The sequence below is a fragment of the Mus musculus genome, chromosome 11, assembly GCF_000001635.26.
Source record: "Mus musculus strain C57BL/6J chromosome 11, GRCm38.p6 C57BL/6J".
Lineage (NCBI taxonomy): Eukaryota > Metazoa > Chordata > Mammalia > Rodentia > Muridae > Mus > Mus musculus.
In genome coordinates this window covers 108,347,030-108,359,409 of record NC_000077.6, presented here as the reverse complement: position 1 = coordinate 108,359,409, position 12,380 = coordinate 108,347,030, and positions in this window count along the sequence as shown.

Below are 12,380 nucleotides of genomic sequence, written 5' to 3'. Positions count from 1 at the left end.
TGATAGCTTGTGTCAGTGAGACTCAATATAAAAAGATAATTTTAGATTATGTCAAAGACAACTTGCAGTGTTGTTGGGATATAGAGAAAGATCCAGCAAGAGAAAACTACTGGTTAATGTTGGCGATCAGAAAAGAATATCCCGGATGTCTAAGTATGGAAGTTTCCAACTAAAAGAGCGGTATCAAGCTTTCTCTGACTGCCCACGGCCTCTACCCTGCCAATCTCTTCAGCTCTTCTATAGTCAGGGTGGAACTTCTCCTAGCTCCACCCCACAGGGGATGAAACTGTTATAAAATCTTACTAACCAGGAATGATTAACTACTAGAGAGCGAAGAGGCCAAAAGGCTCTGTGTTTGAGGCCACCCAGGGACATCTTGCCTGCATAGACTTCATCTGCTCTTTCCCAGGCAGCTTCTGAGAGATCAATTAGTCTGTCACAAGCCAGAAGAGCATCCCCACCCCTCCCGGCTCCTCCTTTCCATTCCCCAAACTCCTTCCCCTTCAAGCCTCTATTCCTGTGGGTAGCACAGGGCTCAGTTAAGCCTCAGCTCTCCAGATCTTTGTGCTGTCTCATGTTTTGTTGGCTTCCCATCCTATTGAATCTACTAATTCCAGAGACCCTTTAGCCATGCATGCCCTGGTCCCTGCCGTAGCAAAGAGGATGCTTCTGTTGGCCTGGGAGGAAGGTATATTGAACAGGCTCGGCCAACAAGCCAGTGCACAGTGAGCAAGGCCTGTTTGTCTATCTGTCTGCCTGTCTGTCTGTATCTCGATTTCACACACAGCACCATCTGGCTGAGGTACTTTTGTCCTGATGGCCTGTCACCTAACTCCTCAGGAGAAACAATGGCTTATCACATTGCAACACTTTATCCACACCTATCCTACAAACTAGGTGTGTCTGCCCAAGGCTTTTCAGGCTCATTTTTGTACCTGGGATGAACTGTCAAATTTAAGTCATCTTAGTGAATTTGCTAATCTGTGTTCAAGAAACTATAGAGGAAAAGTAGTAACAGCCACAAAGCAAGCTTGCCATTGTTTTTGTTATTTAACCATTTAAACACACACACACACACATACCACAAAAACATACACACACACCACAACCACACAGACACACACACATATATACACACACCACAAAGACATACATAGACACACACCACAACCATATAGACACACACACACCACACATATACATACACCACAAGACATACACATACACACACACACACACACACACACACACACACACGAAGGCAGGTGCTTGTCGATCCTGGATGAGGGAGCATACCATCTTCTGGAGCTGGGGCTACAGGCATTTGGAAACCATTTAACATGTGTACTGGGAATTGAACTCAGGGCCTCTGCAAGTACAGCATATCCACTTAACCTATGGGCTGTCTCTTGAGCCCAGCCTTTGACACTGTTTGTAATAGCATCTGTCTTGACCATGATCTACCTGTAAGTTCAGCTATGGAAAGGAAAGGGGATCCTTCTGGGAGCAGCATGACAATAGAGGACAGCACAGAGGGTTACTTCTCACTCACAAGAATTGCCACCAACTCTAAACGTGCACACGGTATCCTCTCCCTCGTCTCCTTTACTTCTTCTGTCCTCTTCCTGGTGCTGGGAATGGAGTCCACATCCTCACGGATGCTGGGCTAGTGCTCTACCGCCAGACCACAGCCTAACCCAAGAAGCTATTCTTCTTCACTAAGGAGTCTTTGCTTTGAGAAGCTCCGGGCTTAAAATATTGTGGAAAAACAAATGACGATTTCTCGGAGTCTCTGTTCGCTTTTATCATCTTTGCCTTGTCCAATTGTTCTGAGGTAAATTACACGCTGTATCAAACAAAGAAGGAGCTGGCAAACGGGGTGACTCAGAAGGCACAGGGAAGTATCTGTTTGTTCCTTCTCAGGACTGCTCAGTCAATCACCACGAGCCATCCTCGCTCAGAGAGATGGAAGGCTCGAGTTCTCTCCGACTCCCTCAATATTTACATCCTGTCAGCAGCGGCTTTCATGCTTAACTGAATGATCGCTTGAACTTGGGGAGGGAAAATAATCTATTCTGCTCTGACAGGACCGACTTGGGTAAAGAACTCTTGTCAAGCTATGGAGGTTCTGCATGGACAATGGTGATGGTATCAGCCAAAGATGGCAAGCCAGTTTAGTGGATGGTTTTGTGGCATGGTTGTAGGGGCTCAATCTTAGCTCTGCTGGCATAGTCTCTGTGATTTGACTGTACCCCAATTTTCTCAACAGTCAAAAGGGACAATATTCTTGCCTACCACATAAGAGGTGACAGTAGATTGAATTCACTAGGCTTACAGGGATTAAGAAGAATTCTTATTAATTCTTACCTAGCGACATGGCTAAACATCTGATACATGGTAACCTGTTTCACACAGTTTCTCTCTTGGTATACATTAAAACTAATTTAATTAAGTGAGCTATAGAGAGATAAGGCAGCTGACATCAGCTAAAGGCATTTGTCAAAGACATATTTATACATTTGGAAGCTATACTTTACTGGTCCAAATGGCAAAGGGATAATCTAGCCAGACTTGGCTGCCACTAGCCATCCTTGGATGCCAGTGTTTCTGAGTAAGAAGAGTTCCTATTAGATACTATGCTTGCCCTGCATCCAGCTAGGCTATCCATTTCCTAATGTTGTTCAAGGCTGTGGAAGAATTTGGTGAGTCAGATTTAAAAAAAAATTAGATCTTCGTTGCTTTATCTTTTAATTTAAAAAAGAATCAAACCTTTTGTCTTGTTTAGTGTGTTTTGAGACACGCTAGACTCAAACTTGCTATGTAGCTCAGGCTGGCCTCGAAACTTTTGGTTCTCCTGCCTCTTCCTCACATGTGCTGGGGTTACAGTTATGTGTGGCACCATGCCTGGTTTATGTGATGGCTTTCTGCATGCCAAGCAGGCACTCTACCACCCGAGTCTCATCTCTAGAACTCAAACTGGGTTTTTGTCCCAGATTCTTATACTATAACCCCGTGGTTCTCAACCTTCCTAATACTGCAACCCTTTAGTACAGTTCTCTAACCATAAAATTATTTTCATTGCTACTTCATCACTGTAATCTGCTACTATTATGAATATTTATATTATGAGTTTCATAATATAAATATTTTCTGGAGACAGGGGTTTGCCAAAGGGATTGCTTGCAATCCTGGGTTGAGCACCATTGTGTAAGAGCACCCAGCTCATGGGAAGACTGGGGCAGAGACTAGAAAGGGGAAGGCTACCATAAGATCCAGAGTGATTCACGACCAGGCTGGGTCCCACGAACACAGAACTCTGTCTTAAAACGAACAAACAAACAAACAAAACCACACAAACAAGTAATTTAGAAGTCTTCACTTTGTAAGTTCTAAAGCCCAGCTCTTCACAAATTACATTAGAGATGTTTGAGTGAAACAACAACAAGCAATAAAAACACCGTCAATTATCTAACAACGTTCTCCTCATTAAAATAAAATCATGTCGTTTGAAGCAAGATGGATGGAACTGGAGGGTATTATGTTAAGTGGAATAAACCAGACATAAAAAAACAAACCAAACCAAAACAAAACTAGAACTGTGTGTTCCCTCTCATCTGCAGAAGCAAAAAAGACAAATGACTTGAGTATAAAATAGTGGTTGCAAAGGTCTGGGAAGACTTGGTGCAGAAGGACAGACATGAGAGGTCGGACTTGATCTGTGTATGCTGCATGCATGTACAGGAACATATCAGTGAGACGCATTAATATGCACAGTTGATGCGCGGTCATTTAAAACAAGCATGTGGAAGGCCCGGGAAGACGGCTCAGCAATTGCCTCACAAGCCTGGTGACTTAAGTTCAGATTCCCAGAACCATGTAAAAGCCAGGTGCCATAGACTGCATCTGTCACCCCAGCAACTTATAAACAGAAAGTATGCAACTGGGCTTACAGTTTCAGAGGGTTGGAGTCCATGATGCTGGACCTAAGGCACAGAGGCAGAAGCAGATGATGCCTCACATCTTCATCCACAACTGGGAAACGGAGAGGGTGCACTGGGAATGGTGACCACCACTTACTGTTGAATGGGTGGGAGAGTCATGAGAATCTCCCAGAAGCCCCTGGGCCAGCTAGTCTGAAGTAGGAATAACAGAAGAACAAGAGAGACTGCCTCAAAAGACAGGGGAGGGAGCGGTGCAGACTGACACCCAAGACTACCACGGCACATGTGTATCCTCACACATGAACATGCACATACACATACACAAGAATAATTTTTAAAGCTTCTAGGGGAAATGGTACGGCATTTGAATTGGTTTTTTGTGTGTGGATTTTCGAGACGGTTTCTCTGCATAGCCTTGGCTGTCCTGGAACTCACTGTGTAGACCAGGCTGGCCTAGAACTCAGAAATCCACCTGCCTCTGCCTCCCAAGTGCTGGGAGTATTAAAGGCGTGTGCCACCACTGCCCAGCTAGGAAAAAAATGTTTTTAATTTTTTTCTTTTTTTCCTTCAGTGATTGGAATTGTATTTAGGACCTCACATATTCTAGGCAAATGGTTCACCCTGTCTACCACTGAGCTATATAACCTTAGCCCAATAAAATAATTCTTTGGACACAGTATTTCACATATCCAATCCTGGTCAAGGTAAGAGATTCCTGCTTCTACCTCCCAAATGCTGGGATTTCAGGTATGCTCAATTATTCCAGGTTCGTGGTTTGTTTGGCACAAGGAATAAAACGCAGAGCTGCTTCTACCAACTGAGCAAAATCCATAACCCAATAAAGATATTTCAATACATAGGAATATATATATATACACATGTATGAATATATATACACATGTATGAATATATATCATATATATTTGTATGTGTGTATGTATTTGCGTGTGTCTGTGTGTGTGTGTGTGTGAGAGAGAGAGAGAGAGGGAGAGAGAGAAAGAGAGGGAGAGGGAGGAGAGGAGGGAGAGAGGGAGGAGGGAGAGGAAGGAGGGAGAGGGGGAGGGGGAGGATGTGAGTGGTCACATGCACTCACGCCGTGGTGGGCATACAGAGGTCAGAGGACAACCTGTGGAAGTTGGCTCTACCATGTGGATCTTGGGGGCTGAACTCAAGCTGTCCATTTGGCAGCAAGCTCCGTTATCCACAAAGCCTTTTTGCTGACTCCAGAAATGATTCTTCATGGTAGACCATAGTCAGAAGATGAAGTGCAGTTGGATAGTACTATTCTTGCTATTTCTCAATTTACAGTCAGAGATACATCTGCTAAGGGCTATGTGAAAATGCACATGTACACAAACAATTCTTACAATCACATATCTCAGCATAATAATAATTAATAACATATCCATGTGTTCTTTACATATTATATATTTGAAGAATTAAAGCCTTTTTTTGTATACTACTGGGGATGGAACCCAGAACTTTGCAGATATTTTGCAAGTGCTCTACCACTGAGAATCCTCACAACTTAGAAGAGTTAGAACTTAAGGAAAAGTCTCCAACTTTTAATTAAGCTTAGAAAACTTGTGTGCTGGCTAGTGTTTACTGTCAAACTGTTGCAATATAGAGTCTCCTGAGACTCTATACACACAGATACACACAAACACACATACACATAGTTACCTACACATGTAGACAGACACACACAGGTACAGACAGACATAAACAGAAACACACACCCACACACATAGACAGACAGACACACAGATACAGATAGACAGACACATGTAGATACACACATAGACACACATAGATACACATTCACTTAGTTACCCACACACATAGACAGATAGACACAGTTTTATTCTGGTCTCATTGGCTATCTCCGTCAACTTTTGGCAGCAGTAGTATAGTGTTTGGCTTCAGTTTTCCTCGAGTGTGTGTGTGTGTGTATGTGTGTGTGTGTGTGTGTGTGTGTGTATAGTACAGGTTTATGTGTTGAGCATCTCTGCACATGGAAACCAGAGGTCAATGCCCTGTGTCCTCTTCTCTTGTGCCCCACCTTATTTTTTGAGACAAAGTCTCCCACTGATCTGGGATCTGACTATTACCATTACCCCTCACCCCTCAAAGTCCAGTGCTATGGATACGCATCACCACGTCGGGCTTTCCACCAGACTGGAGATCTGAACCCAGTTCTTCATGCTTACTTGGCTGCCCTGCCCTGAAAGTGTTCTGATTACTGTTCACGTCCAGTGTCTAGCATTGCCTCAGAGGGCAGAGGGAGCACTTCAGTTATCGCTTTTTATAGACACCGTCATTGCAAAAGATTCTTGTTCTTCCTCCGTGTTAGAATCACACTTACTGCAACATTTGAGCAGATTCCAAGGCTGCGGTAGGTGTTATCATTCTAGTTCGAAGGTCATACCAGCCAGAGACAGGACTGTATGTTGCACAGTATGACAAGTAAGATCACACATCTGTCAGAGGAACAAGCCTATGATTATCCCATTGACTGCTATGAAATGGCCCCAAGGGACGGCTGTTCTTGTGTGTCACTGCCTTATCTGTCAGGTCACCCATGTTGGACAAACACACCTGGTGAGCCACTTCACCAAGTTTCATTTGACTCTGTCTTATGTTCCTTGGTAGAAGTTGTTATGTATTTGCTCTCAAAACATTCTGACCAAAAGCGACTTAAGAGAAGAATGGGTGGATTTGGCTCATACTCTCAGATTACAGTCCATCACCGAGCAAAATCCAGGCAGGAGCTCAAGCAGACAGTGACATTACATCCACAACAGAGACACACGAAGACACCCATGCTGCCTGCTTTCTCCCATCTAGATTTCTTCTGTCATATAGCTCAAGCCCCCTGCTTAGGGAATGGTGCCACCCACATGGGACTGGGGCATCCAACATCAGTTAACAATCAAGACAATTTCCCATCAAGATGCTGATAGGTCAATCTGATCTAGACAGTTCCTCAATTAAGACTTACTTCTTGGGTAATTCAAAGTTGTGGATAATTGACATAAGAAAAAATTGGCCACTACACCAACACAACACATCCAAACTAAACCAGACTTCAAAAAACATCTTTCTTTTTGTTTGTTTGTTTTTTGTTTGCTTAACTGTTGTTGTTGTTGAAGATAGAGTCTCATGTACCCGGGCTGGACTCAAATTTGTCATAGATGACTTTGAACTCCTGATCCTACAACTCCCTAGGGCTAGGATCACAGGTGGTTGCCAGCACTTCGGGCTGGCATGTTTTCATTTGTTTCAGGTTTTATTAGGTAAAGATGAAGAGGTGAGGTGGCGAATACTCTGAGGAGTCGTAATGAGTTGGTCATTATTGGAGGTGGATTACAGGTAGATGGTATTTTCTGTTTCCAGCTGCTTTTTATATATACTTAAAAATTATTAAAACTTGCCGGGCTTGGTGGCACACACCTTTAATCCCAGCACTTGGGAGGCAGAGGCAGGCGGATTTCTGAGTTCGAGGCCAGCCTGCTCTACAAAGTGAGTTCCAGGACAGCCAGGGCTATGCAGAGAAACCCTGTATCGAAACAAACAAACAAACAAACAAAATTATTAAAACTTTTTAGCTGGCATCACAGTACATGTGCGTGATCCCAGCATCCAGAAAGCCTGAGGCAATCAAGCTGCCAGGAGTTCAAGACCAGCCTACGTAGCAAGCTTGAGGCCGGTCTTGGTTACATCCTGAGCCCCTATCTCAAAACAAACACTTCCAACAAGCAAAGTAAAAATTTAATTTGTTGATCATGGTAATTCTTTTGAGGACAGAGGCTACTGGCTCAGGTTAGAGGACTCAAGTGTCACGCAAGGGCAGGCACTTCCCCCTCAGGAAGCCTGTGAAGGTGCCATAGATAACTTAAGTACCTGCTTCCATTCTGTTCAATTAGGAGTGAATGGAAACCCGAGGAAATCACTGGGGTCCTTTGGGAGAGATGATAAGCTGTGCCACTTTATAATGGGAGCTGAAAGTCTTTTTATATTCCACCCGTATGACCTCTCCTTGTTCCCAATTGGTTGTCACTGGGAGTGTCGTGGAAAGAAAGAAGCTTGGGAGGCAGAATGGACTTAGTGGGGGGAGCTCTGAATCTACTTGAATGCTAGATACTGGAAGGTTGGGAATGATTGACCTTGAATTTGTATGACATTTTTGAGTGCTTAATAAATACACACACACACACACACACACACACACACACACACACACACACACACACACACAAACACATCACCTGGGTATCTTTCTATTAGAAAAATCCTGGGCTGTCTATAGACATCCCTACTTTTAGTTGGGCAAATAGAGACCTGAAAAAAATCTATTTCTATGGATTACCCAACATACCCAAGCCAGTAACTGCAGGAGATGGTACTTGAATCCACGTTCTCTGGCTGACTTCTATGACCTGGCTGTGTGGGGAAACAAGAAGTAAAATAGGGAACTCACACCCCCCAACCTAGAAGAAAGAAGTTGAGGTCACAGCCACCGAGACTCTCCGGGGTTGGAGAGGGGGCAAGGGACAATGTTTTAAGCTAGACTTCTCAATGTTTTGCACTCAAATGCTCCTCTCTATTGTGATGCTGGCCGTAGGAACTTGTGAGACCAGCATGATGGCTCAGCAGGTAAAGGGCCACACAAGACTGATGATCTACGTTCAGTCCCCAGAACCTCCACAAACTCCACAAAGCTGTCCTATGGCCTCCCCATGTCACATGCGGGTCTTGAGCAGGTCCCATGCAGCTAAGCACCGTGGGTGAGGATGGAATGGAGCTGCTGCATCCAGAAGGCAGGGCTTCACAGCACTCTTCTCCACTCTCCAGCCCTTACATTCTTTCCACCCAATGTTTCCTGAACCTTTACAGGTAGGAAGTGATATACACGTCCTGTTTAAGGCTCAGTTCTCAACAGCTACTCGTGCTCAGCGCTCTGAGCAGTGTAAGTACCTGCATTAACTCCCACCGACAGCCAACAGAAGCCTCTCTCGGGTCAAGATGGAGGGCAACGCTAACAGATGCGCAGGAGTAAACACACCAATTTCTCGGGTGCTTTGACACTATATCCGTTTGTCAAAATAATAGTAGTAGCCTCTCCCCTGGAGTCCACGACCTCCTCCTCCATGGACCCTCAATGAGGTTTATAGCACCAGGCATGCCTTTCTATGGTGAGCCTCAAATCCAACCAGAAAGGGATTAGTTAACCCATTATACGCATGTCACTATGGCAACAGTGGGCACATCTTGCTGGCAAGTTGCTACTCTAGCTCACAGGGCTCAGAGCTAGGTAAGATTATTGGTGACTTCTAGGCAAGCTTCTGGCATTATTGAAACTAACTTGCACGGTAGAACCTCCTCAATCTAGTTTGACTTCTCTATATCCTAAATGCCTCACTAACATTTTTTAAAATTATATTTCTATATGTATGTGCTTATGCATATCCCTTTCCTATTCTACCATTCTCCTTTTTAGTGTGTGTGTGTGTGTGTGTGTGTGTGTGTGTGTGTGTGTGTGTGTACCTTGCATGTGTTAAGTATAGCCCTGCCTCTGAAATCTCTGAAATACACCCCCAGTCCTAGATAGATCCTTTTAAAAAGTGCCAGCATACACACTTCTGGTTTTGACTCTCCACTCATGTATCTGGAAGTTATTTCTGCATCTGTGTGTATAATTGATCTTATTTTTAAATAGCTGCAATCCATCCCTGGCATACAAACTCATCATAGCTGATCTAACTAGTCTCCTAACTTGATATTGATGTCTGTGCTGCCTCTCTGTGTGCCTGTGTGTACACATTGCAGACACCCATTTGGAAGTGGAGTTGCTGGGCCAAAGTGTTTGGAGTATTTTAGATTCTGGTCGTCATTGCCCCATTTCTCTTTATCATATCTAGGATGGTTAATTGTCCGATCGACAGGATTTAGAGTCTCCTGGGAGATGAGCCTCTGGGCATGCCTGTGGGAATTATCTTGATTTCCTTAATTAAGGTGGGAAGATTGATCGCTGTGCAGGGCGTCATTCCTGGCTGGGATCCTGGACTGTATAAGTGGAGAAATCGAGCAGCATGCCCGCATGCATTCTCTGCTTCCCGAGTTTGGGTGGGCTGTGTCCAGCTGCTTCAAGCTTCTGTTGCCTGGACTTCCTCTCCACAGTGGACTATGCCCTTGAAATGTAAACCAGAAGAAAGATGTTTTGTTTTGTTTTGTTTTTCTCCCTGAATTTGCTTTGGCCAGAGTATTTTACCACAGCAACAGAAAACAAAAACTAAGGGAACACCTGTAACGGTTTTGTGACTTACCAGTCATGGGTGATATAATGCTTATTCCACCCCTTTACTGAATCAGTGTGTGCCTCGCATTTCAAAACTGTCCAAATCTTACATCACAGTGTGATTCCATTATGATCTTAGTTTACATTAATCTTATTATGACATGGATTGGGGAATCTTCTTGCACACACTTCTTTGTGTGTGCAAGCCTGTTTGAGAAGGAACAGGGATGTATGTGTTTGGAGGTTGGAAGTCAAGCTCAGTGGTGGTTTTCAGACATCGTCAGCCAGTGTTTTTTTGAGACAGGGCCTCTTATTGCCCTGAGATTCACTCATTTGACAGTGAACTCCCAGAGATCCCGCTGTTGGCAGTTTCTGGATCACGAAAGCACAGGCTACCACACCCAGCAATTCTCCTGTGGATTCTGGGGATTGAACTCATGTCCTCATCCTCTCCAGGCGAGTACTCTCCTAACTGAGCCATCACCCCAGACACTTGAAGTCTTTCTCGAGAACTCTCTGGCCAAGACATATTTACCTCTAGGATATGATTTCTCGATTGTCTCTTAATTTGGACTTTTGAGTTAACTCACACACTATTTTTAAGTCTATTGTCTGTATAACAATTCTATGTGGCTGTAACAAAATACCTGAGGTCAAATACCTTACAAAGAAAGATAGTTTTTCTGGCTTAGTCTTTGAGGCTGACAGTTCATGTTGGATGGCTTCATCTGGTGAGAAGCCTGCTGAATATGTCACAAGGTGGTGGAAGAACACAAAAAGAAACAGCTGTGTATAGAAGGGACTGCACACAACCAAGTTTATAATAATAACCTGCTCAGACAAGTATTAATGCCATCTAAGAAGAACTCTGGTAATCCTCTGCCAGGGTGGAGCTCATGACTTAATATCTGCCTTCCGCTAAGCCCTGCCTTTTAAAAGCCCCACTGCCTCTCACCGTTGCCACACTCAGAAACAAGCTTCCAGCTCACAAAGTTTTCAGGGACAAACCACATTTAAACCAGAGAAACTGCCTTGGAAAACATCCTATTTTATTTGACCAGGTTTATTTATGGCTTAATTTAAGGGAAATCAGCATTTCTATTTCTTAAATAAAGGACGTCTTTACACTCATTCAAAACGAAAAGTAGTTTCCAACAGGTGCATTCAGTGGCTGGGGAGATGGCTCAGTGGCTGGGAGTGCTTGCTGTCCAAGCACGAGGACCTGAGTTTGAATGGCAGAACCCATGAATAAGCCAGGTGTGTCTATAACTACAGCACTGTGTGGGGTGGAGGCAGGAGGATTGCTGGGGCTTCCTGGCTGACAGCCTCTTTCCGGGTTCAGTGAGAGACCCTGTCTCCTGGAGAATAATGGAGCAGAATGCCTAACCTATCCTTTGCCTTTCATCCATGTGCCCTGCACATGTGCACACATACATAATAGCATATACACACACACATACAAAATAACAGAGGCATTTGATAAAGGATAATTGCTTGTGAAGCTTAAACTTAAAAGGGATCAGAACAGAAGCAAGGTCAGGTCAGCAGTTGTGCAGTGGTCCAGGGAAGAGTTGATGTTGGGCATATACTAGCGTGCGGTCCAAGGACAAAGGAGATCCGTCCAGGGTGAGGAGCACACGGGACGCCTCTCAGACTGGATGAGGGGGTAGACTGGAGGGACGAATGGGAAGGCGCTTTGGCCTTCAGCTTGAGCCAAAGGGTGATGGTGATACAGAATGTCTCTGTGGGACAGAGGTTGCTGAGAGAGGTGAAGGCTTGCTTTTAAAAGACAGACCCAAAGGTCCTTTCAGGTCACATGCCATAAACTGGAATTAAGTAGAGTGTTACTGGGATCTCCACTAAACTCCACAGTATCTTTCTGTGAGTTACAAAAAAAAAAAAAAAAAAAAAAAATGGCACTCCTTCTGAGAAGACAGAGGTCTATGCCTTGTTGAGGAGTACGTGACCTGGATTTTAGCTGCTTCCCATTCTACTGTGTCTGGAAGGCCTGGCACTCATCTCTGCTGGGGACTTCTATTCACCAGCTCTCAAAGCTTGTCTGACAATGGCCCCTGCCCTTATAGTCCCCTTGTCATTTGGACCCTAGTCTATTTATTACCAGACTTCCTAGTCACTGTAAA